General features: G+C 41.9%; 1 protein-coding gene across 7 annotated transcripts in view; it reads left to right on the top strand.

Annotated features, from left to right (window-relative positions):
* Positions 1-25076, top strand: part of CDH11 (cadherin 11) — a 165308-nt gene that overhangs the window by 72331 nt on the left and 67901 nt on the right. The window contains exon 3 of one of the 7 annotated variants that reach the window (XM_061593712.1): positions 16442-16557. The exons of the other annotated variants lie outside the window; for them this stretch is intronic. The gene's annotated coding sequence lies outside the window, so the exon portion shown is untranslated. The remainder of the gene's footprint in view (positions 1-16441; positions 16558-25076) is intronic. 7 annotated transcript variants of the gene reach the window in all.

The raw sequence follows: 25076 nt of genomic DNA, 5'->3' as shown, positions 1-25076 counted from the left end.
TCACTGGCCCTGTTTCAAATTCTCCTTGCACGTTTTTGCCCGTCTGGAATGAGCCTTTGTTCTCTGACAATGCTTCTTCCTTGCCTAGATGTAGGGTACAGAGAGGTATGTTTGAGTGTGTGTAGAAACTGGCCTCCTGTACAAATGTAAAATGCACATTGGTTGCTCTGCTCACTTTTGCCCAGAAGGGAATATAGCCCTTGTGCTGAAAATGATTCCCCATCCTTATTTTAAGGGCCAATGAACACATCTGATGGCAAACCCATCACTGTGAAAACTGGACAACCATTCTCTCTTGCAAAGTGTGTGTGTATGTGAGTGAGTGAGTGTGTGTGTGTGTGAGAGAGAGAATGTGCTTCAAGGAGCAGCAATGTGTCAGTCTCTACATATGTGCGTTTAACCCTTCCATTACATACTGATTGTTTTGCCCTGTGATAGCCTCGACTCCATATATTTTTTTCCACCTGGCTCATATGGGGGAAAGATGCTTCCTAGTCTTGGAAGTCATGTTTAATATAAGCAATTATTAATCTGGTAACTATAATAAATCAGAGAGCCAGTGTGGCGTAGTGGTTAGAGTGTTGGACTACGACCTGGGAGACCAGGGTTTGAATCCCCACATAGCCATGAAGCTCACTGGGTGACCTTGGGTCAGTCACTGCCTCTCAGCCTCAGAGGATGGCAATGGTAAACCATCTCTGAATACTACTTACCACAAAAACCCTATTCATAGGGTCGCCATTAGTTGGAATCAACTTGAAGGCAATCCATTTCCATTTTTTCACAATAAATCAAGGGCTGTTGGCTGAACATACATTGGAAAAGTTGAAGGATAGTTGTCAGTTTTGTACCTCCGTCGCACAAAACTGTGCACAAACTTGTTTGGTTTTTTTTTGCACTTTCTCCCTCAGTGATCTCAGTGAGAATCCAGTTGAGTCATCAGGGTAGATCATGAAGCATGGTCACAGCCATGAAACGCCAATATCTGAGGAAAGGTAGGATGTTAGCAGATTTCTATAGGTGCATGAACATCCATCATGAAATTATGGTGAAATAATGGAGACAACATCCAGGAGCCACAGTAAGGCAATAACTTGATCAAGACTAGGGATGGGCGAGTATTTCAGTTCAATTCTCATTTCAGGCAGAATATATCAAATTTGCACTTTCCAAAACAATATGAGAACCTAAACACAGCCATCCTTCAAAATTCACACTTATTTGCATTTTGCAATGATATTCCCCAGCCAAACAAGTTGTACAAAAATGCATATATTAAGAGAAAATGTGCGTTAAAATGGGTGAAAATAACATAAAATGCATTATATGACAAGGAATGGCTTGAAAAAATGTGTACATTAGTCAAAACTGCCTACAAAAATGTGTTTATTAGGAGAAATTCACACTAAAATGTTGGAGAATTTTCATGAGGATTTTTTTTTAAAAAAATGGCAAATTGCTGCAGAGATGTGGAGAACTGAATTTAAGATTAGAAATCTGAGAAATGGAGAGAACCGAAATTAACAGATCATTCCATCCCTAGGACCAACTAGAATGCCTCAACTTGCTGAGGATTCTTGAACACCTATTAAAGTGCAATAAATAAATAAATCCTACTTTCACATATAAGCTATGGGGTCTGAACTGACAGACCAGGAATAAGATTTTGGGATCGTATTAGATAGTTCAGCAAAAATGTCAACCCAGTGTTTGGCAGCTGTCAAAAAGGTAAATTCCATGGATGGGATTATTAGGAAAGGGATTGAAAATTAAACTGCCTGTATACAAATCCATGGTGCAAGCACACTGGGAATACAGTTATGGGTGCAGCATCTCCAAAAGTATAGTGGAGAGATGGAAAATGATCAAAGGTCTGAAGGTGACAGCATTTGGGACTTTTTAGTTTAGAAAAAAAGGTGAATAAGGAGAAATATAACAGGTGTGTGCAAGATCATGCATGGTGTGGAGAAAGTAGGGAAAGAGAAGTTTTTTTCTCCCTCTCATAATACTAGAACCAGGGGCCATTCAATGAAGCTGAACAGTAGAAGATTTAGGACAGACAAAAAAAATACTTCACACAGCACACAGTTAACTATGGAATTTGTTCTCACAAGACACAGTGAACAGCAGTGTAGTGGCAAATTCCCCACCACGCCCCTTCACAGCCACACACCCTTTTACCATTCCCTCATCTCTTTTGCTGTCTGTGTTGTCTCTTGAGTCCACACTCCACTACAACAGACATCCCTAAGATCCAGTCAGTATGAAAGGGGAGGCTGTGTGTTAGCTACCAAGAAGAGTCCTTTCAGTGACCAAATGTCCTCCTTTCACTCTGATTAGTTCCAATAAGCACAAAAGGACTGTTCTCAGAAGCCAATGAAATGGTCCCCTTTCATGATGATTGGCTTGTACATAGGGACCTGGCTGGGACCTTGCTCCCCAAAAGAGTAAGGGATCTATGACCCCCCCATAATTCCGGTTGACTACACCCCTGGTAGTGATAATGGCTAACCACTTAGACTAGACAATTTCATGGAGGATAAGGTTATCAGTGGCTACTATCCACAAATAATAATAATAATAATAATAATAATAAATTTTTATTTGTTAGTCGCCCATCTGTCCGAATTAATGGACACTCTGGGCGACGTACAACAATACAAAATACAATATAAAACAATAAAACAATATACAATCAACAATTCACAACATCAACATCAATTCATCTAAAACCATCTTTCAATTAATATACCATAAAAACTAATCCGCCCCAGAAATCCCATAGGCCTGCCTGAATAGCCAGTGTTGCGCGCCTCCCCCAATCTCCGAGTGGTGAGATTTCAGGGGGTCCCTGCGCCCATCCAGGGTTTGGTTTCCTTTGGGAAGAAGGCCAGTGGAGACTGCGGTGTCTTTATGAAATATGGTTTATTTATGTACACACATTCCAACCTGAGCTTAGGATGGAGGGGTTCAAAGCATCAGCAGTCTAATATCCAGCTTTTCCATCTAGGTGCAGGGGCATCCTATCGCCACGATGCAGGGAGCCAGCCTCTGCGCATGCCTGCCGCCCTAGTTCTCCAGTACACCCACTTTCAACTCCAAACACACTTCTCCCCGCCCAGAAGTGGGGGGGAGACTCTCCTCCAGTAGAGTTTAAAATGACAAAAAGGATCTTCCTAGCCCCTTTCACCAGTTGCCAGGGCAACTAAATAGGACCATTAACTACCTAGCCACTCTATTTGATTAACAAAGGAGATTCATCTGGCTAGCAGAGCCAGCCTCCCAGGCATAGGATTCCAAATCAGAGGCTGGAAAGGTGACCCACAGAAATCATCCATTCCAGCCCCCCCCATGCTCATAACACCAGGTTTTTAAGGCTCGGCGAAAAGCCATTAGGGAGGAGGCATGTCGAAGGTCAAAAGGAAGCAAGTTCCAGAGGGTGGGGGCCACAATCGAAAATGCCCTCTCTCTGGTCCACACCAGCCTAGCTGTTTTCACTGGTGGGACCGAGAGAATGTCTTGTGAGGCCGATCTTGTTTGGCAGCATAATTGGTGATACTGGAGGCGTTCCTTCAGATAAACTGGGCCGAAACCGTATAGGGTTTTAAAGGTCAATACTAACACCTTGAATTGGGCCCATAAACAACTGGTAACCAGTGTAGATCTATCAACACTGGAGTAATATGATCCCGGCGACGGCTCTGCGTTATCAAGCGAGCCGCCGCATTCTGTACCAGATGCAATTTCTGGACCGTTTTCAAGGGTAACCCCATGTAGAGCGCATTACAGTAGTCTAAACGAGAGGAGACCAGGGCATGTATCACTCGTGGGAGCAGATGAACAGGAAGGTAGGGTCGCAGCCTCTGTACCAGATGTAATTGGTACCAAGCTGCCCGGCTCACTGCTGAAACCTGAGCCTCCATGGACAGCTGGGAGTCAAGAATGACCCCCAGGCTGCGGACCTGGTCCTTCAGGGGTAATTTCACCCCATTATGCACCAAGTCTAAGTTTCCCAGCCTTCCCTTATCACCCACGAGCAATACCTCGGTCTTGTCGGGATTTAGCTTCAGCCTGTTCTCTCCCTTCACTGGAGGCAGCATGCAGAGATTTGACAGGCAACGTTGCTTTTGACTTTCAGGCATCTCTTAAAGAATTTGTTGTGCCAACAGGCCTATGCAGCTATTTAAAATGTTTTTTTTTTTGGTAGCCAGTCATTTTCATGATTGTTTCCCATTGTTTTTAAATATGTTTATGTTGCTGAACACTGCCCTGATGCTTTGTGAGAGGGTGGTATATAAATACTTTTATAAATAAATATAAATAAATACCAGTTGGGTATTCAAAGTACTGAGTAGAATGCTGTTGAACTCAGGTCCTGTTTGTGAGCTTCCCATGGGGATCTGGTTGGCCACTGTAAGAACAGGATGTTGGATTAGTTAGGCGTTTGGCCTGACCCATCAGGGCTTATGTTCTTAAAGAAAGCAAAAGAAAGTGGGAATTGTTTAAACATGTCAAGAACAGGGGCAAAAAAAAATCATGTTTGAGTTAAGCAGCATCTAGTTCTGAAAAGCACCCCATTGATTTTCTTTGAATTTGAAATGCAGAGGAAGTTACTGCACTTGTAATGATTTCAGAGAGAAGGCTCCCCACTGGATGATTTTAGGTGTCCACTCGGTTACGGATTTCAATTGTCCCCCCTGCGAAGAAGAGCAAACAAGCACACCTTTTGTTGATTGTCATGTAAACTTTGGTGTCCATACAGTATTTACATTCTCTGTTTTGCTCTGTATTTTGTTCTCCCTTGAAATGATTTCATTCATGCAGTGCTCACTCAGGAATGTAAATTTCCTGTTTCAGTATCTAAATCAACAAAGAGCAGTCAAAGGTGAAATATTCAAAAACGATGATTGTTGAGGGATTTTTTAAAAAAAAGTATAGCAGAAATGTTCCATCAAGTTTCTTTAAGTTTCATACAGCCTAGTGCAGCCTTCCTTAACCTGCTGCTCATCTTTTGCTTTTGACTAGAACTCCCATCAGACCCAGCCAATGTGGGCAGCGGTCAGAAGTTATAGGATCTGTAGTCCAAAACACCTGGAAAGCACGAAGCTGGGGAAAGCTGGTTTAAACACTCATGAGCCACAGGATGCTTTGCCATGATGTCCTTGCTCACCTGGAGGCCTTAAGTCTCCTCCCTTTCTTCATGACCTGCAATGAGGTTCAGCCTGGACTTATTTGATTGTTCCAGCGTCTCTTGTCTCCCAACATCCCACACCATAGGTGGCTCTTGAGGACAATTTAGCTGAAGAGATACTGTTGTTAGAAATACTATGGAAGAAGCCTTGAATGAGCATACAATTCTCCATTGTATATGCTTAGGATCTTGGGACTCTGGACATGGGCTACAGTCAAAGTTCTCTGTGGATTCCCATTGCTGTTTATGAACATGAAATGAAATGTGATGTGGCATTCACAGTCAGAAATGGAATGCCTTCCTTGTATTTATGAAGACGACTTTGTAAATCAAAGTAATTACTTTCTGATTTGGATTCTAAGTAAATACATGTCTCTTTACATTAATTGATGAGCAGGTAAAGGCAATTGGATTGAAAGAAATCGGAAGCTACTAAGTGGGAGATTAGAAGATATTAGATAGGCTGCGGCCATTTCATATAGAGATGTGTATGTATCTTGATTTTTCATCACTTTAGTGCTTATTGCTTTTTCATATGCAGTACTGAATGTCTGAACAGACTCCATCAAAAAGAAGTGTTAGATTTGGTATCATTCCCTCTGTTTCCAATATTAAGATGCAAGTGCCATTGCTTCTGCAGCAAAATGGCACCACCTAAACACAAGAGGAAGGCATCCAAAGGCTTTGGGGAGCCTGAAGGTTTAAAGAAGAGAGAGAGAGAGAGAGAGAGAGAGAGAGGAATATTGTGGCTAGAGTCTTGAACAGCAGCACTCCACACTGTAACATTTTGTTGTGGATCCCACTTGAATGTGTGCTATTTGGTGTTTTTGATTTGTGATGGTTCATTTAGAAGATGCTGAAATCACCAAGTCACTGCATGATAAATGTGTGCTTGGAACCCATCCCGGTGATTATTTGTTAAATCCCTTGGTACACTGTAACCTTCCCCCCCACCCAAAATGCAACTGTGACATGTTCCTTTAGGTCAGGATCAGGGGACCTTTTTTCAGCCTGAGGCAGCCTTCCCTTTAGGGTGCCCATCGGGGGGGCACATTCCAGTGACATGTGGGGCCAGAGGAAAATGTGGGTGGAGCAATGGACACAATTCATTTCTTTCTATGATAGGCTACATTTCAGCCACTCAAAAATCCAAGATTCTATAGACACACACTTCTCTCTCCATCCTTCATCCAGGGAAGCAAGAGGCATTGTCACAGTTTGAGGACACATTCCAGCCAGTCAAAAGCACTAGAAGAGAGGATGAAGCAGGGTTGATGAGGGTGTGTGGTGTCGAGAGGGGCTTGGTGTGGGGCCTGGAGGGCCACATTTGGACACCAGACCTGAGGTTCCCCACCCTTCCTTTCAGTAGCCAACCTAAAACCTAGAGCTGATTCATTCTAGGCTAGATTCTACCAGAGTGGTAGTGGGAATAGATGCCTCTACTGAACTGTAGGGACAGATGACAACCATCTTAGGGTAATGTGTGCACAAGCCCCAAGAACAGCTTTACTGACTTCCCTAAATGAGTCTTATTATGCCTCTATTAATTTACTAATTATTTAGGCATTTTTTCCAGGCTCGCATAGATGCGTTTCTAATCAGAAATATTAGACATCCCAGAATATGGAATAATTTCTGAACTATGTGCTTCTTTGCATATAAACAAGTGTTTAGAAGCTTACATCACAGACAGGAAATATCATAATGTAACTGCTATAAATTAAGATTGAAAAGTGGCACATATTCTTCTGTGTTCATTAGATTCTGTAATCGTATCACACACACATATATTATCTAAGTATGCAAGGAAATAGTGTGGATGCCATGTCGCTTAGAGATAGGGATGGTGGAGAAATTAGCTTCAGTTCTCGTTTAAAGCTAAATTTATCAAATTTGCACTTTGTGAAACAACATGGGAACCGAAACACAGCCATCCTTTGAAATTTGCACTTGTTCAAATTTTGCAATGCAGTTCTCCAATGAAGCAGTGTTTGCAATAATTAAGATATTAGGGGAAAGTGTGCATAAAAATGAATATATTAGTAAAATTAACATTAAAATCCATTATATTAGGAGAAATTGCTTGCAAAAATGTGTACATTAATCAAAATTGCCTACAAAAATGTGTTTAGGGGGAGAAATTCTCACTAAAATGTTGGAGAATTTTCATGCAGATTTTTTTTAAAAAAACCTCAGATAGCTGTAGAAAGGTGAAGAACTGAATTTAAGATTGGAAAAATGATGAAACTGAGAGAACTGAAATTGACAGATCTTTCCATCCCTACTTAGAGATGTTATTTATTCATTTATTTAAAATTATTTATATCCTTCTCTTTGGCCCTCAGGGGATCAGAGTGGCACAGCAAAACAGCATAAAATAAGAACAAACTATAGAAAACAGTAAAAATCTATAGCAGTCCCCAAAAACTAGGGCACAAAAGCTTCATCAAACAGAAAGAATACATTTCTGATATAGGATTTCCCCCCACTTCATTTCTGACAACTTGCCTTGGCAACCCCTCTCTGTGCTTTGCTTGTGCTTTGTTTTTCAATTATACTCTGGTGCTAGGGAGAGGGGAGGATTCTTTCTAAAATTATAAAAAGGCACCACATCAGCCATTTATACTGCAGCTCCATCATTGTTCCTTTAGTTAAACCAGACTGGACAGTTCATTAAAAAGAAAAATTAATAGCACAAAGCTGGAGGGAAACAATAACATATTATGTAACCTGTGGCAGGTTTCCGTATTTCATGTACCTGAATAAAAAATGATCCCTCCCTATCTCCTAATGAAGAGCCATTTCAAACATTTTCAGCAAAGACCAGCTTTCAGTACCTGTTATGACTATAGGGAGAAAAGCTTTGTAACTGTGACAGAAGCAACCTTGCACAATCGGGGACTGGCCCTGCACCTACAACTTTCTCAAGTCCTGGAGTGGGGGGGGGGAATCCTGGCCATATAACAAAACCAATACAATTATGACATATACATAAAATAATATTTGTTTTCACGGTCACATTACAGAGCCATTCTTCTGGGATTAACACTTGAGATCTAAGGTTTTTTTTATAAATCACAATTATGATGTCCAAATTTCATGCACTGGTACAGGCAAAGAACTTTGCAGGTCATCTGCAGTAGCATAAATAATAAATTCACGCACATATACATGTGTAGAAATGTTCTGTGTCTTCAGAGCCTTTCAAAACATTTAAATTGTGTTATTTTCTCAGATATCACCAGATTCCAGACATTATTGTACTATAAAGAGATATAAATTATGCAATGTCTTCCATTTTTGAGCAATGAAAATCTGAACAGTTGCCAACAGCCACATTATTAATTCCATTGAATGAATATTCACCCTTCCCTTTTGATCTTTGCTGCCACCAGGTGAAAGATTTTATTTCTTCTCAGGTTGCCTTTCCCCAAACAGCCTAAAAATCCCTTGTGTCTCTGTGAGGAAAAAACCTCTTAGTAGTGTGGATTGGCCTTTAAACATAGCATAGTTGAAAGAATAGAGACCACAAGCTTTTATGAATCAAGATTAAAACATTTATTAAAAAGATGCAAAAAGGTGGTCCTTAGGAAAATAGGTTTTAACATATGAATGTTTACATGCACACAAGCAATTCCCTCTTGTACATTGAAATTTTATTTATTTATTTATTTTTATTTATTTGTTAAACTTTTATACCGCCCCACTAGCATAGCTCTCTGGGTGGTGTACAACAACAAATACAGATATATACAATAAGATCCCATAATGTAATACAACAAGAACATATATAACAGAATGAAAAATCTAAAATCAGTTACAGCAAATTTTAAAACTAAATTAAAATTAGATTAAAATGCCTTAGAAAAGAGGAAGGTTTTAACTTGGCGCCGAAAAGATGACAATGTTGGCACCAAGCACACCTCATCGGGGAGACTATTCCACAGTTCGGGGGCCACCACTGAGAAGGCCCTAGTTCTTGTTACCACCCTCCGAGCTTCTCTATAAGTCGGAACTCGGAGGAGGGCCTTCGATGTAGAACGCAGTGTATGGGCAGGTTCATATCGGGAGAGGCGTTCCAGCAGGTATTGTGTCCCCGTGCCGTGTAAGGCTTTATAGGTTAAAACCAACACTTTGAATCTGGCCCGGAAGCGTATTGGTAGCCAGTGCAAGCGAGCCAGAACAGGTGTTATATGTTCAGACCGCTTGGTCCTCGTTATCAATCTGTCCGCCGCGTTTTGCACGAGCTGTAGCTTCCAGACTTTCTTCAAAGGCAGCCCTACGTAGAGCGCATTGCAGTAATCCAATCGCGAGGTTACCAGAGCATGTACAACTGATGTGAGGTCCTCCTTGCTCAGATAGGGACGTAGCTGGGCTACCAACCGAAGTTGGTAGGACGCATTCCGTGCCACCGAGGCTACATGAGCCTCAAGTGACAGGGAAGGATCTAAAACAACTCCCAGACTACGAACCTGTTCCTTTAGAGGGAGTGTAACCCCGTCCAGGACAGGGTGTATATCCACCATCTGATCAGAGAAACCACCCACCAACAGCATCTCAGTCTTGTCTGGATTGAGCCTCAGTTTGTTAGCTCTCATCCAGTCCATTATCGCGGCCAGGCACCGGTTCAGCACATTGACAGCCTCACCTGAAGAAGATGAAAAGAGAAGTAGAGCTGTGTGTCATCAGCGTACTGATGACAACGCACTCCAAATCTCCTGATGACCGCACCCAACAGCTTCATGTAGATGTTGAAAAGCATGGGAGACAGAACTAACCCCTGCGGGACTCCACATTGGAAAACCCACAGTGTCGAGCAATGTTCCCCAAGCACTACCTTCTGGAGACAACCCGCTAAGTAGGAGCGGAACCACTGCCAAGCAGTAACTCCAACTCCCAGCTCCGCGAGCCTCTCCAGAAGGATACCATGGTCGATGGTATCAAAAGCTGCTGAGAGATCAAGGAGAATCTACAGAGTTACACTCCCTCCATCCCTCTCCCGACATAGGTCATCATACAGGGCGACCAAGGCTGTCTCGGTGCCGAAACCGGGCCTAAAACCTGATTGAAATGGATCTAGATAATCGGTTTCATCCAATAGCGCCTGGAGCTGGCCAGCAACCACTCGTTCCAAGATCTTGCCCAGGAATGGAACATTCGCTACTGGTCTGTAGCTGTTGAAATTTTCTGGGTCCAAGGAAGTTTTTTTCAGAAGTGGTCTCACTGCCGCCTCTTTCAGACAGCCAGGGACCACTCCCTCTCGTAAAGAGGCGTTTATCACTTCCCTGGCCTAGCCAGCTGTTCCATCCCTGCTAGTTTTTATTAGCCAAGAGGGGCAAGGATCTAGTACCGAAGTGGTTGCACGTACCTGTCCAAGCACCTTGTCCACGTCCTCGAGTTGAACCAACTGAAACTCATCCAATAAAACATGACGACTGTGCTCCGGACACATCATTAGGACCAACTGCTATAAACTGAGAGTCTAAGTCCCAGCGGATGCATAAGATCTTATTCTGGAAGTGTCCAGCAAACTCATTACAACGGGCCACCGATGACCCTACCATGTCCTGTGGGCCAGAGTGAAGTAACCCTCAGACAACTCTAAAAAGCTCCATTGGGCGGCAAAGAGATGACTTAATAGTGGCAGCAAATGTTTTTTTGCCGCCCTCACCGCTCCTAAGTACAGCTTAGTAGAGGCACTTACCAGCGCATAATTGCATCCGTCGGGAGTTCACCTCCACCTCCGCTCTAGCCGCCTCCTATCTTGTTTCATCGCTCTCAGCTCTGGAGTGTACCATGGAGCTGTATGAGCTCTACACAGGAGAGGGCGCGCAGGAGCGATCATGTCAACAGCCCGGGTCATCTCCGCATTCCACAGTTCGACCAGGGCTTCGACAGGAGCGCCAGTCTTATCAGCCAGAAAATCCCCCAGAGCCCTTTGAAAACCTTCAGGATTCATTAGTCTCCGGGGGCAGACCAATTTAGTAGGTCCCCCACCCTTGCAGAGGGGAAAAGCCACTGTGAGTCTAAACTTCAGCAAATAAATCAGGTTAATCTGAACTCGTGAAACCTTGTTAAAGACTTGTGTAGATCTCTTTTGTTCATTCTCCAGTACAAGGGTACTATCTCATTGTGAGATCCACCTTCATTTGCATGTCAAAGCATAAAGCTCTGTACTTATACTCTCTACCCACCTTATTTCTCCTATTCTAAAACACATGCATATCAAAGCATCAAAGGAAAACAGTTGTCCTAATCCTATGACAGACATGGTTTATCTACAATAGACTTTACTGGCTGCAAGCCAGGCAACAAATTAACCACAAACCAACTATATACAGAATGTTTATTATTTTAAACACAGTCCATTTCCTTCATAGGGACCCACCAAGCTGTCCTGCCAGCCATGTTTTGGTGGCCCACCAAGTTCTTGACAAAACTCCAGTTTTTGCTTCCTCTGTGGAACTGCTCAGCAGGTGGCTTGTCAACCTGTTGTGCCAGTAGGACAGCCGCTTACACATGACCATTTACAGAAGTATCATTTCCAAATCACATGAAGTACTAGTTCCCCTCTATTTGGCATGGTTATGCAGTACTGTGTCTAGTACTAGACACCACACTTTAAGAAGAACGCAGACAAACTGGAAAAGGATCAGAAGATGGCAACATGGATGATCAGGCGACTGGAAGCAAAACCCTATCAGGAGAGACATAAAAAGTGGGTATGTTAAGCCTTGAGAAGAGAAGACCGAGGGGAGATTTGATAGCACTCTTCAAGTACTTGAGAGATTGTTACACAGTGGACGGCCAGGATCTCTTCTAGATCATCCCAGAGTGCAGGACATTAAATAATGGTCTCAAGTTACAGGAAGCCAGATTTCAACTGAACATCAGGATAAAACTTTCTAACTGTTAGTGCGGTACGACAATTGAACAATTACCTAGGGAGGTGGTAGACTCTCCAGCACTGGAGGCATTCAAGAGGCAGTGGACAGCCACCTATCAGGTATGCTTCAAGATGGATTTCTGCATTGAGCATGGTGTTGGACTCGGTGGCCTTATAGGCCCCTTCCAACTCTACTATTCCATGATTCTATGAAAAAGCCCTCATAAAAATTCATCAGCAATTTACTGTGATTTTCTCCCAATATACACATTTTTTCAAAGCAATTTTCCCTAATATAATTTTGTTTGTTATTATTGCTATTTTCACAATATTTGGCACATTTTACCCTAGTGTATTCAATATATATATTGCATAAATATTTACAATAGTTTATGCAATATACAACAGTTTATTCACTAATAGAAAAAAAACCTTGCAGTTTAAGAACATACCTATAGTAAACAGATATTTCTATCAAACTTTAAAAAGCAGGGAAATTGGGCAACTATAGAGAATGCATGAGGGGAACAGGAGAATTGACCTCCTCTCTGGGATATTGTACTGCCCTACAAACCTGTCAAAATGCAAACACAATTTGGGCTGGCCTTCACGGTGAATCCACTTCCTGTGTAGCTTGGGAGAATTTGATAAAATGCAAATTGTGTTTGTGTATTTACAAGTTTGTAGGGCAGTACAATATCTCAGAGAGGAGGTCAGGTCTCATGCTCCCCTGGTGCATTCACTATAGCTGCCCAATTTTCCTGCTTTTGAACATTTGATAGAAATTTCTGTTGGCTATAGGTATGTTCTTAAACTGCAACGTGTTTTTTTTTTTTGCCTATTAGTTAATTTCTCTTCTTTTTAATCTGGGAGGTAAGAAATGGGATCCTTTGCAAGTTTGCTGAGAATAGATTGACCATTTGCATGCTTATTGAGTTCAATGGGATTTAGTCCCCTGCAATGCTTAGGATAGGTGAAACTGACCATGATGGGATGGGGGAGGAGAGGAGGAGGATGGGCAGGTGTGGGTAAGAGGAGGGAGAGGAGAGGAAGGGCAGAGGGAAGGAGGGGGATGGGAGCAGGCAGGATAAGGAGTGGAAGAGGAGGGCAGGTTAGATTATTTGCATACTGAGTTCAGTGAGATTTACTCCTGTGCAATCATGTTTAGGATAGCTAAAAGTGACCATGGGGGAGGAGGAGAAGAGGAGAGGGGAAGGAAGGGGAAGGAAGGTCTTATGATTTGCATGCTTATTGAATTCAATGGGATTTACTCCTGTGCAATCATGGTTAGGATAGGTAAAACTGACATGGGGAAAGAAGAAGGGGAGGGGAGAGGAGAGGGAAGGAGGAAGAGAAGGGACATGGAAGAGGAAGGAGGAGGAGAGGGAAGGAGGGGATTGGGAGGGGCAAAGCAAGTGGGAGGGAATGGGCAAATGGGAGGTGATGGGAGGGAGGAGGATGGGAGGGCAGGTTTGATCATTTGCATGCTTATTGAGTTCAATGGAATTTACTTCTGTGCAATCATGGTTAGGATAGGTAAAACTGACTATGGGGGAGAAGGAGGGGGAAGGGACAGGAGAGGGAAGGACGAGAGGAGAGGGAAGGACAAAGGGAGGGGATAGGGGAGAGGAAAAAGGGGTAGGATAGGTGAAACTGGCCATGGGGGAGGATGAGGGGGAGGGGAGAGAATAGGGAAGGAGGAAGGGAGTGGAGAGGGGAGGGGAGGGGGAGGGAGGGGCAAATGAAAGGGGAGGGAAGGGACAAGAGGGAGGGATAGGTGGGAGGAGGGGGAGGGCAGGTATGATCATTTGCATGCTTTTTGAGTTCAGTGGGATTTACTCCTGTGCAATCATGCTTAGGATGGGTGAAACTAACTTGGGAGAGGGGCAGGGAGGGGGAAGAGGGAGGGGGAGGGGAGGAGATTGAGTTGGTGGGCACTGACCAGAGGGTAAGCCTCTTTCCTTTCCAAAAGAAAAACACTGTGAACAATATCATTGATTTTCAGCATTTTCCCCACCTTTTTATTCTATAGCAGGCACATGTAGCCTCCCACCCAAATTTAAGCCAAAGCTATCACTGTCCATATCCACACCAGAGATTTATTTCACTTTAGACAGTCATGGCTTCTCCCAAAGAATCCTGGGAAGTGTAGTTAGTGAAGGGTGCTGAGAGGTGCTGTTCCCCTCACAGAGCTTCAATCGGAGCGATTGACTGTTAAACCACTCTCGCCACTGGAGCTCTGTCAGAGGAATAGTTGTCTCCTAACAACTCTCAGCACCCTTCACAAACTACACTTCCCAGGATTCTTTGGGGGAAGTCATGACTGTCTAAAGTGGAATAAATGTCTGGTGTGGGTGTGGCCCCCTGATTAGGCAAGCCAAGCAGCTGTGAGTCTGGCTTTTAGAACACAGACAGTTGGTTCTTACTGAGCATGCCTGGGCTTATCATTGACTCCAATGCTAAATTTGTTAAATTAATTGAAAATTAGCTAGGTATTTTTTTTTTAACTTTTAAACGGTAGAAGATGAAGGTCTGAGTATGGGGCAAGGTCAGTAATGGGATTACAGGTACTCTGTGAACATAGCTGATTTTGAATTAATTTCAACAAATTATGGGAACACTGATAGAAAAAAGTCCAACAGGGGTCTGGATTTTCTCTCTCTCTTATTACACTTTTAACTCTCGATTTTCTCTGAGTGTTTTGTGTATTGCCGTGAAAATATAGAGGTTGTTAAGCAAGCCTTTCTGAGTTCAGGATTATAAATTTTGTAAGGTTTTCTTTTGAAATGAGTTTATGGGAAACATCAGAATGGCATGGGGGTATTTTCAATTCAACATTACAGAATGCAAAAAATCCATGCTGGCTATAGTATACAGCCACTCTTGTGGCTGTATAATGCAATATACAGTATACAATACTTAGCACACATTATCCTAGTCAATGCAGTTTTGTAAACATTAATTGGCTGGAGAATTGCATTGCAAAAGTTGGAGAATTGCAAATGGCTCTGTTTCATTTCTCATATTGTTTTAGAAATTTTGAATTAGTTAGGTTCACTTTTAGATGTGAACATAATTGAATTTCACCCCATCCCTTTCTCCATACTAAAATATTCTTGTGTCTCTCTTCCCACCCAAACTCAGTCACCAACCCAAACCGCTGCCATCTAAAATGGCACCTGTACAATAACCCATAGTTGAAGCTAGCTGAAAGGCCCTCCCAGCACCCAAAAGTATCTTATATAGCTTCGTTTAATTGCACATCACAAGATTATACCCCATAGTGGCAACATGAGATGCTCAAAAGGTTTCCATCAGTTAAAATCATTATATTTGCCTGTTGTTACTATAAATCATACCTATGGTGTTGGTTTACACAGGGAAGAGACATGGTTTGGTTCAGTGGCATATTTCAATCTCCAGAGGTTGAACTGATCTTTATTAATCTTCCTTTTTCTTTTTCTTTCTTTTTCTTTACTTTACTCCCCATTTCTATTTTTCAATAGGGCTGTTTTTCCCCTTCCCCACTGCCCCCCACCTTAACAAAGAAGGAGAAAAAGAAACCCATACAGGAAGCAGTCTCATATTCAATGAATCACAATGTTTAAATGGCACCAAGTGGAGCTGAACAAAGGTTCTCTTGTGCTGTCATGCAGCACAGCCAGCCACGACTGCCGATTTTGCTGCTTTCTTGAAGCATAAACAAAGTGACCCAACAGAAGCCGGTTCAAGATGTTTGCCTGCTCTGTCTCAAACTCTCTCCCTGATCATTTGTGAACCTGTAATAACCCATTGTCGTCGTCTTCTGCTTCTGCTTCTTCTGCTTCTTGTTTTGCTCCTTCTTCCTCTCTTTTGGATATATGCTTATTTTTCATGTGTAAGTGTACTTGCTACAGATACTTGTTGCACTTTTGGGTAGGGATGGAGGAGAAATTCAATTCAGTTCACATATAAAGAAGAGCTTGCCTAATTCATAACTTTGCAAAACAAGATATGAACTGAAGCACACCCATCCTTTGAAATTTGCATTTCTCCAAATTTTGCAATGCAGATCTCCAGCCAAATATACAAAATGAATGTATCGGGGCAAAGTGTGCATATAAGTGCATATATAGTGGAGGCTCATTACAACATAGCTCATTGTGCCATAGATTCAGATATACTGCAGGCATGACAAGCAGCTTTCATTCTAACACAGAACCCCTATAATGTGGGTGCATCCTTTGTTTCCCAGTGTTATAATGAGCATCCATTGTATTACGGAAAATAACATACAAAAATGCATTATATCAGGGAATATTGCTTTTCAAAAGTGTTCAGATTAGGAGAAATTTGCACTAAAATGCTGATGAATTATCATGCAGACTTTCTCTTCAAAAATCTCAGACGGATGTGACAACGTGGAGAACTGAACTTCAGTCTGGAAAAGTGAAAAACTGAGAGAAACATACTGTCATGTCCAAGGAGAACCCCTGGCAAGGTTAGAAGAATCGGAAGTGGGGTACAGACATTGGGGAGAACATTGCCAATACTGATGGTGGAAATGAGGCAGAGGGGGCGTCTCCAGAAGCCTTAAAGCTGGTTACTAGAATTGCTGAGGAAGTTTCAAGCAGCCTTTTCTCATCTCAGTCGGCTAGTGGGAGCTTTCTGCTAGCATGAAGCCCAGGCACAATGGTTGAAGAGATAAGCCCTAATGAAAACTTTGCGATGGCTCCAGCAGCGGAAAATGAAAGTAATTCAGCAGAGGCAGAAATGGCCGTGCCCCCCCCAGTCCCTGCTTTGCAACTTGTGCTGGAAAGAGCCTGAATTAATTCATAATGTTTAGGTGCCCACCCCTTTTCTGTATATAAGAAGTAGCATTGCTTATATTTGCTGTTGTGACATCTCATCTGCTGTTCCTTCCAATGTCTAGTATGCTGCTCCAGTTTGAATCCTGGTTTAGGCCTCGCCTGTTCTGGCTTCTGGAATAAAGCTTTATGCAGAAAAACCCAGTCTCGGAGTCCTGAATCTGCTTCTCTGATTGGGAACCAGGACATGAACGTTGATATATTCACCCATCCACACTCTTGATGGTTGTAAGAATCAGTTTGTCAACCTCTTTGATGGGATTGACTCAAGGCCTAAGCAATGGTGGGTAGAGGAAAATGGGTACATCTTATCTAGGCCCAGAGATTTTGGCCCAGGATGCAAGCACAATAATGGGGTGGTGGCAAAGTGAGGCTCGACTGTAGAAAGTGCCTGAGGATGTTTATGTAGACCTCTGTTCCTGTGTGTACATGGGATCTTCAGGAGTTGTAAGGTCTTGTGAAATCAGCCATTCAGAAGCAGCGCTGGGACAGAAAACACAACTTTCTGAACAGTGAACAGCATCTAGGGACAGATTAAATGTTTCCATTTCCTCCAGTTCATGATTTTTTCCTCCAATCTTAAGTTCAACTCTCCACATTTTCATGTCAATTAATGATTTTTTTTAAAGTCTTTGTGAAAATTTATCAGTGTTTTCTTGTGAATTTCTCCTAATTCCGAGATGTGGGAATTTTGAAGGATAGCTGTGTTTCACTTCCCAACTTTTTTTTTTTTTTTAAAGAATGAATTAGGTAGGTTTAGCTTTAAATGAGAACGGGATCCGTTTCCTTCCTCATTCCTAGTGATGGAATTTGTGGCTTTTTCAGAGCCCTGTTTTGACTCACCCCAAATACTTTATGTTGATCATCTAAAGTATTTTATTCTATTTGCCCAACGTTTCCTTGCATTTTATGTGATCTTTCACATGATATAAAAGCCACTTCTGCAAATCAAGTGGAATCAAGTCGAAGTTTAGTGCTCATTTCCATGTTAATTGCTTCCAGAAAAAATCTGTTTGCAATCCAGTTTACCAAGAAAATCATATATAACAGTTCCATGACGCAACAGATGCTGCAATGTGAAAGGAACTTTAGAAATCAGGGCAGAAGTGTTAGCATCATAATCCCATCATAGTCCCAGGCACATGAGTCTGAAGGCACACAAGGCCATTTCCCTGCTGAAGCTAAGCAGGGTCAGGTCTGGTCAGTGCCTGGATGGGAGACCGTCTGGGAACCATATGTAAGCCACCTTGGGTTTCTATTATGAAAGAGGTGGCAGAGCTTGGAAAAGTTACTTTTTTGAACTACAACTCCCATCAGCCCCAGCCAGCATGGCACTGGCTGGGGCTGATGGGAGTTGTAGTTCAAAAAAGTAACTTTTCCAAGCTCTGGGTGGGGGTAAATGTAATAAATAAATAATCAGGAAACATAACATGATAAGCCCCACATCTGAATGCAGCCTGTGTCTGGCTTTGAACATGAGATGAAGGTCAAATTAATGTAATTAACACTTAATGTGTACAATGAAGATTACTTCACCCTTTTGTTTTTACTTAATAACAGTCACTGGGGAAATCATTATCTATCGAGATAGAAGTGCAATGGGGGGGAGTTTATCACTTCTATCCCCAACTGCCAACCTCAAATTGTTACCCTAATGGCTGCCAGAGTTAGTAAAAAGATTCATTTAATTTAATTTAATTTATATCCTGCCCTTCCTCCTAGTAGGAGCCCATTAAGTATTGACACTAGTGGGACTTTTTTTTTTACTATGCTTTGTATCCATATGGTGGAAAGCTTAGGAGAAAAGAGATGAACCTCTCCCCACTGTGTACTGCAGCACCTAGAACAATTGTCCCTCCACATCTGTAATTAAGTCAGAGTTACTTGACATGATTCCATCCAGGTGTTGTAGACTCCATCTCCCATAATCCCTGACTATTGACCATGCTGGCTGGGGACCAATGGGATTTGTCATCCACAATATATGTAGGCACCACATCAGTTATTTCTGAATTAAATGAAGACAAAATGGAGATGCAACGGCACACTAGGCATTAAGGATAACTTGTAGTTTGGCCCTCAGGTAGCCAAAAAATGTGAGGCACTTCAACAAAAGGGACTCAATGAAGGTAAGAGGAAGCCAATCAATCCTTCAATTTTTCAAAACAACAATGGGGTCTTTGGATGTCTGTACATGGGGAAATGCATTACATAACATAACAACTGCATAACATTTTAGCTCTGGATTGACTTAGTTCAGTTTAATCATGAGCAAGTCCTTGAATAACTGTTTCCACAACCGCAGAGGTTGGCTCAATGGAAGGCATCATATTCCCTGTTTTGTACCTGTTAATAAATAACTTCCTCCAAAGAAGATGATCATGATAATAATATCTTTGCTTTGGCTGATGAGGAGGGCTGTACTTTTCAAAATCTAAAATGTGCAAGCTGTGTGATCTTTAAAAGGTTGCCTAACCTAACTGTGGAGAACCAATTAATTCTCACAGAGTTTAATTAATCCCCACTTAATAGGTAAACATTCTGCATGTGTTTACTTTAGCAATCTTGGCACATCCTCACACATATGAAAATGATGAATATGTGGAGTTTGTTTTATAGTTTAAAATCCCTAGCATCTAGTTGTTTCATACCTGGATATGTGGGGCATGGTTATAGTGAAATACTTAGGCACATGCTTCATTCCCTCCCATAGTATTAAAATGATTTAAAAGTGCTTAGTGCTAACTGGGCACTTAGTGCAAACTGAATTGTGCCCATGGTGTGTATCCTCAATGCTCAGTATTTGGTTGCCAACTTCGCTAAGGTGAATCCCAGCCTAGTGGCAAATTGGGAAGTGCAGGGTCCCTTCATGATAGTCACACAATGTGCCCTCAGAGCCACACCCCCAGAATTCACTGTCATCTGCAATTACAGAATTATAGAACCAGAAAGAACTGCTGTGTGCATAGGCTCTCCCCCCCCCCCAAAAAATAAATCTCTCTTGGAGTTACATGGTGCCAGAAACCTTTTGATTTTAAAAATTCTGAAATGAATTCAGGTGTGGGACTAGGATTTGGGAGACCAAAGTACTTTGCCATGAAGCTCACTTCTTACTTACCCTAAGAGACAATCAGCATGAAAGATGAGGCATGTATTAGCTACTTAGAAGAGTTTTCTCAGTGATTGGCTCACCTTTCACTCCGACTGGCTCCAATCAGCATAAAAGGACAAGGAAGCATGTTGTTAGCCAAGTGAGACGACTCTTCTTAATGGCTAACATGATCATCTTTGATGCTGATTGGCTTGTAGATAGGGCCCCTGCTCCTCCAAAAAGTAAGGGGTCTACAACCCTCCCTCCACAACCCTGAATGACTACATCCCTGCCCATCACAGATGTAGAATCAATGTGTACAAGTATAGCATGGGTGAGAAACCAGGCCTAGGGTCCAAATGCAGCCCTCTAGGACTCTTGTAACTGTCCCAAGCCACACCCCCTGCCCCCAGAGCTATATCCCTCAGTGGCCCTGCTTCACACCCTCCTTGAATTTTTTTTTCGGGAGCAGGCTGGCTTCAACTCTGATAGTGCTTCTTGTGATAAAGGATGGGGAGGGATATGTGAGCATGTGTAGAAACTAGGCCACTGTACAGAATTAAAAGTTACTTCCATCGCTCCACTCGCTTTTGCCTTTGGCCCTGGCCAACACGGCCATGTGGCCCTTGGAAGATTGCCCAGAAAGGAATGTGGCCCTTGAACTGACCGAATTTCTCCCCTCCCATAATATAGTATATATGGCTGCTTATTTTAAAGACTGTTGTACTGCTCACAGAAAAGGGGAAGGGGTTGTGCAGAGACTCCTGCCCCCTGAAAAAATGTCACTACAGAAACGGTGAAAGGCAGCTCTGTATATAGTGACTGTGGTTTCTGTTGTCTTGGAATGAAGTAGTCAGGAGTCTCATTGGCGACAATCTCTCCTGTCACATCAGTACTGCTGCAGCAACCCAGGAACAGAATCTGGGGCTGCAAATTATGCAGAGTGACATTCCAGACCATCCAATGCACAAAACCTCTCCAAATTCATACCTGCACGATCTCTTTGCTACTGTTTGGAGAATCTGAAACCTTTGGATCCCCCCCCCAGGACTTTCAGCACCTTTGAAGCAGTAAAGTCAGTTCCAGGCCAGGACATTCAGCTGCAGAGTGGCCCTTGTTGGAACACTGGATAATTGGGGCGGGGTGGGATTTATATACCACTTTCCTCTGCTCTAGTAACTATCGGCCCATTGTCTATTTTATTGCACTTTAAACATATTGTAAGCAGCCTCAAGAACTCTGGCTGGTAGATGGTCTACAAATGCTCGAAAATAAATAAATTCATGCATTCATATTTTCCCTACATCACTCTGGTCAGCTTTTGAAACAGAGAGATCCCATGAGAGCAGTGATGGCTTGTGCCCATTTGCACTGGTGGGGCAGAAGGCAAAGAAGCCAACAGAAGATGGAGCCAGAGCCAATGACAGACAAAGCTGACTAATTCTAGTTTTGTCCCCAGCCTCCTCCCTGCTGAGTTCTATAAGGGGCAGCAGTAAGGAGAAGGAAGCTGACAGCCAGGGCTACCCTTCGGTAGAGTTATATGTAAGAAGGAAAGCAGGTGAGGGGTGGTTGGGGGCAGTCTGAAGTTGGTGGGGCAGTGCCCCAGTCTCCCTAATTGACCAGCCACCATTATGTGAGAGGGACACATAGTGAAATTACCCCCCACAGCACCCCAGCCAGTTGCCAGAGAAGGCTGCTAGTGGTACCAGGAGTCATTACTCCAAATACGCCTCCCATTGAGCTTCTGCGTGGTAGGAATGCTTCAGGAATTTGACCTTTGTAAATTCCTTTAGAAGCTGACATCTAGCGCGCAGATTGGAACATAGTTGTCCACCAGCTTTGACACCTCTCCAATGCTATCATGCAGTGCTCCACTCAAAAAAGGTATCCAAATACATTTTAAGTGCTTGCGTTTTAAAGAATATGTGTTTAGAAACACATATTTTGAGAGAAAACGTGTCTCAAAATGCACATTTCGATGCAAAACCTGCATGCAGACAATCCACCTGGGATGTTACGAGAACATGGCTACCTTTGATTATGTCCAAAGGTAGATCATGTGGGTCATTACTATGTCATTGCAGTAGCCTCAGTCAGGGAACCTGTAGGAAATAATGGTGCATACACTACACAAAAATTGCACCAACGCTTAATTTGCTGAGTTGCCTGTAAAAGAAAGGGGGGGAAGTAAAATAGTCAAAAAGGTGTTGCTTGTCAGTTGTGTTTAAAACCTTAAGACCAATTTACTTGAAGGATCATCTCTTCCCCTCTGAGTCTGCCAGCCATGAAGACCAGTTGATGTGTATCTCTTGCACATTCTATTCATGTTTGAGAAGTGTTTTGCGGCAATATGCTAGAGAGCATTCTCTGTGATATGTATGAGGAACTCCCTGCCCCAATAATCTTCCTCTTATTTGTGTTATGGCATCATTTCTTTTACAATAAGCCTTTGGTCACATCTGTACCATACCTTTCAAAAACATTTATACCACTTTAACAGCCATGACCTCCCAAAGAATCCTAGGAACTGTAGTTTCCCCCTTACTAGGGATAGAAGGCTCTCTCCATTTTTGGTTCTCTCATTTTTCAAAATTTTTTAAAGATTTTTCAAATCTTAAATTCAGTTCTCTACATTTCTGCAGCAATTTGTGATTTCTTTAGCAGGGTAGTATGAATTTCTCCTAATAAATACATTTTTTGTATGCAGTTTTGACTAATGTACACAGTTTTGAAAGCAATTTCTTCTAATATAATACACTTTTGTATGTTGTTTTTGTTAATATATTCATTTCAATGTACATTTCCTCCCTTAATATATGTATTTTTGTAAACATTTGTTGGCAAACTGCATTGGAAAATTCAGATAAGTGTGAATTACAAAGGACTGCTGTATTTTGGTTCTCATATTGTTTCAGAAAGTGCAAATTTGATAGATTTGGCTTTAAAGGCAAATTTAATTGGATTTCTCCCTCATCCCTACCCCTTGTAGAACTACAGTTCCCAACACCCTTAAAAACTACAGTTCCCAGGATTCTTTGAGGGAAGCCATGTGCTTTAAATGTATGGTGTGGATGTGACCTTTGATTCTATTAAGAACAGTCCAATCTTTCCGTTTTGGTTTCTCTTTTTTTTTTCACTCTTGAGGGCAGTTCACCCCATTCCAGTAACAGTTTGCAGATGGTTAAAAAAAGATTTGCACAAAACATTAAAATATGAAAGCAACAAATTTCTCCCCATCCCTAGATTCTTTTGCTCTTCAATGCTATTATGTGTTAGTTCTGGCTGTCTTGGATCTTTCTGAACGCAGTTATGATCTGTTATGGTATATATCAATATATATGTATTTGTGACAGGATTATTGCACTTATTTTTTTATTTTGCCACTTTCTTAGCACTTCTGAGCATCTACATTGGAAAACAAAAGCAGGCTAGAAATTTCATTCTAAACAGAGACTGCCTGCACGCCCAGGGGGTGCAATGGGAACTCCCATTTGTCCGTTACAATTGTTATTCATTCATATATTCATTCCAGTTTATGAGTTGTTCCCAATGAAACATCTCCAAGCAATGCAACAACAAAAACATCAAAAATAAAAACATCTCAAACAATGACATCTCAAACAATGTCATCTATAAAAACAATTGAAACCATTCTATGCATAAAAACAATCTCAAATCCAATACAGATACAGACTGGGATAAAAACAAAGCACTAAGTTTTAAAGACTTTGCAGAAATGTCTATATTTTAAAAGGTTATACCCAGTGGAGACTGGTGGCTGTGATGCCATTGGGGCAGTGAAGCCACTCCTGCTTTTAGTCTGAAGTTTCAAGGAGATGTGCAAGGTGCTGAAGCCTATTTCCAAAATATGCTCAGCATTTTGGACAGCTCCTTGAAAGTTCAGACTAAACACAGCCACCAGTGTCCACTAGTTATATATGTTTGATGTGTGCACGCACACACAGAATTTATTCCTCCGTGTTTACTTCTTGTCTCCCTCTCCCCCATCGGTCTCACTCTAATTAGGAAATCAAACTAATAAATAAATAAATATATAAATACAGAATGATTTTTTTTAAAAAAAAAACCCTCCAAACAATTAATTGTATTAGTTACCCTCCATTTGGCACTGGTTAGGCCTAATATTGAGTACTGCATCCAGTTCCGGACACTGCACTGTAAGAAGGGTGAAGACAAACTGGAACAGGTTCAGAGGAGGGCAACAAGGATGATCAGATTACCTAGGGAGGTGGTGGACTCTCCAGCACTGGAGGCATTCAGAAGGCCTGTCGGGTTAGATTGGATTCCTGCATTGAGCAGGGGGTTGAACTCAATGGCCTTATAGGCTCCTTCCAACTCTATATATCTATGATTCTATAATTCTAATTACTAAAGAAAGAAAGAAGAGTATGTACCCTTTTTCTGTGTCCTAGTTTAGATCCAAAGCATGTACATTCTGTTGCATGTTGAAATTAGACTGCTATTTGCATTGGATTTCTCCCCCACCCCAATAAATGTGCAAACAAAAAGAAAAGGTATAAGGTTAATGTTGACCTCTTTACACATGAGCCCTTTTGTAAATGAAAAGCACTCAGAGCTGGCTTAAAATGTGAACACAACATATAATAATTGGCAGTTTATTGACTTTGGTTATTACTCCTTCAAGGCCCCATCCACAACCACTCACTTACATAACAGAAAGTCTATTGGAACTAGAATGGGCAGTGACTAAAGTGATATTTGATGCTGAGCACACAGTAAATTAAGAATTTTCCACTTAGCTCCAAGTTGCACAAGTATACAATTATTATTAAAACAAACTCTTCCAAGAGCATAGTCATTATGTCATACAGCACTATCAATCATTGTGTTCCTTAGTATGATTTTTTCTTATTCTTGTTTTTTTCCTATTCCTGTCGAGTTCATTCTTGAAAATAGACAGTCTGTGTCACATATATCTCAAGTGAAGGAGTGTAAACTCAGTTTACAACCATATTTCATTTCCCAAACCTTTTGTTCTCTCTTTTTCCAAGTCATTCAGTTTGAGGGTTTTGGTTGGTT

Source organism: Rhineura floridana, chromosome 13 (assembly GCF_030035675.1).
Source record: "Rhineura floridana isolate rRhiFlo1 chromosome 13, rRhiFlo1.hap2, whole genome shotgun sequence".
Classification (NCBI taxonomy): Eukaryota; Metazoa; Chordata; class Lepidosauria; order Squamata; family Rhineuridae; genus Rhineura; species Rhineura floridana.
This window is presented reverse-complemented; position numbering and strand designations above follow the sequence as displayed.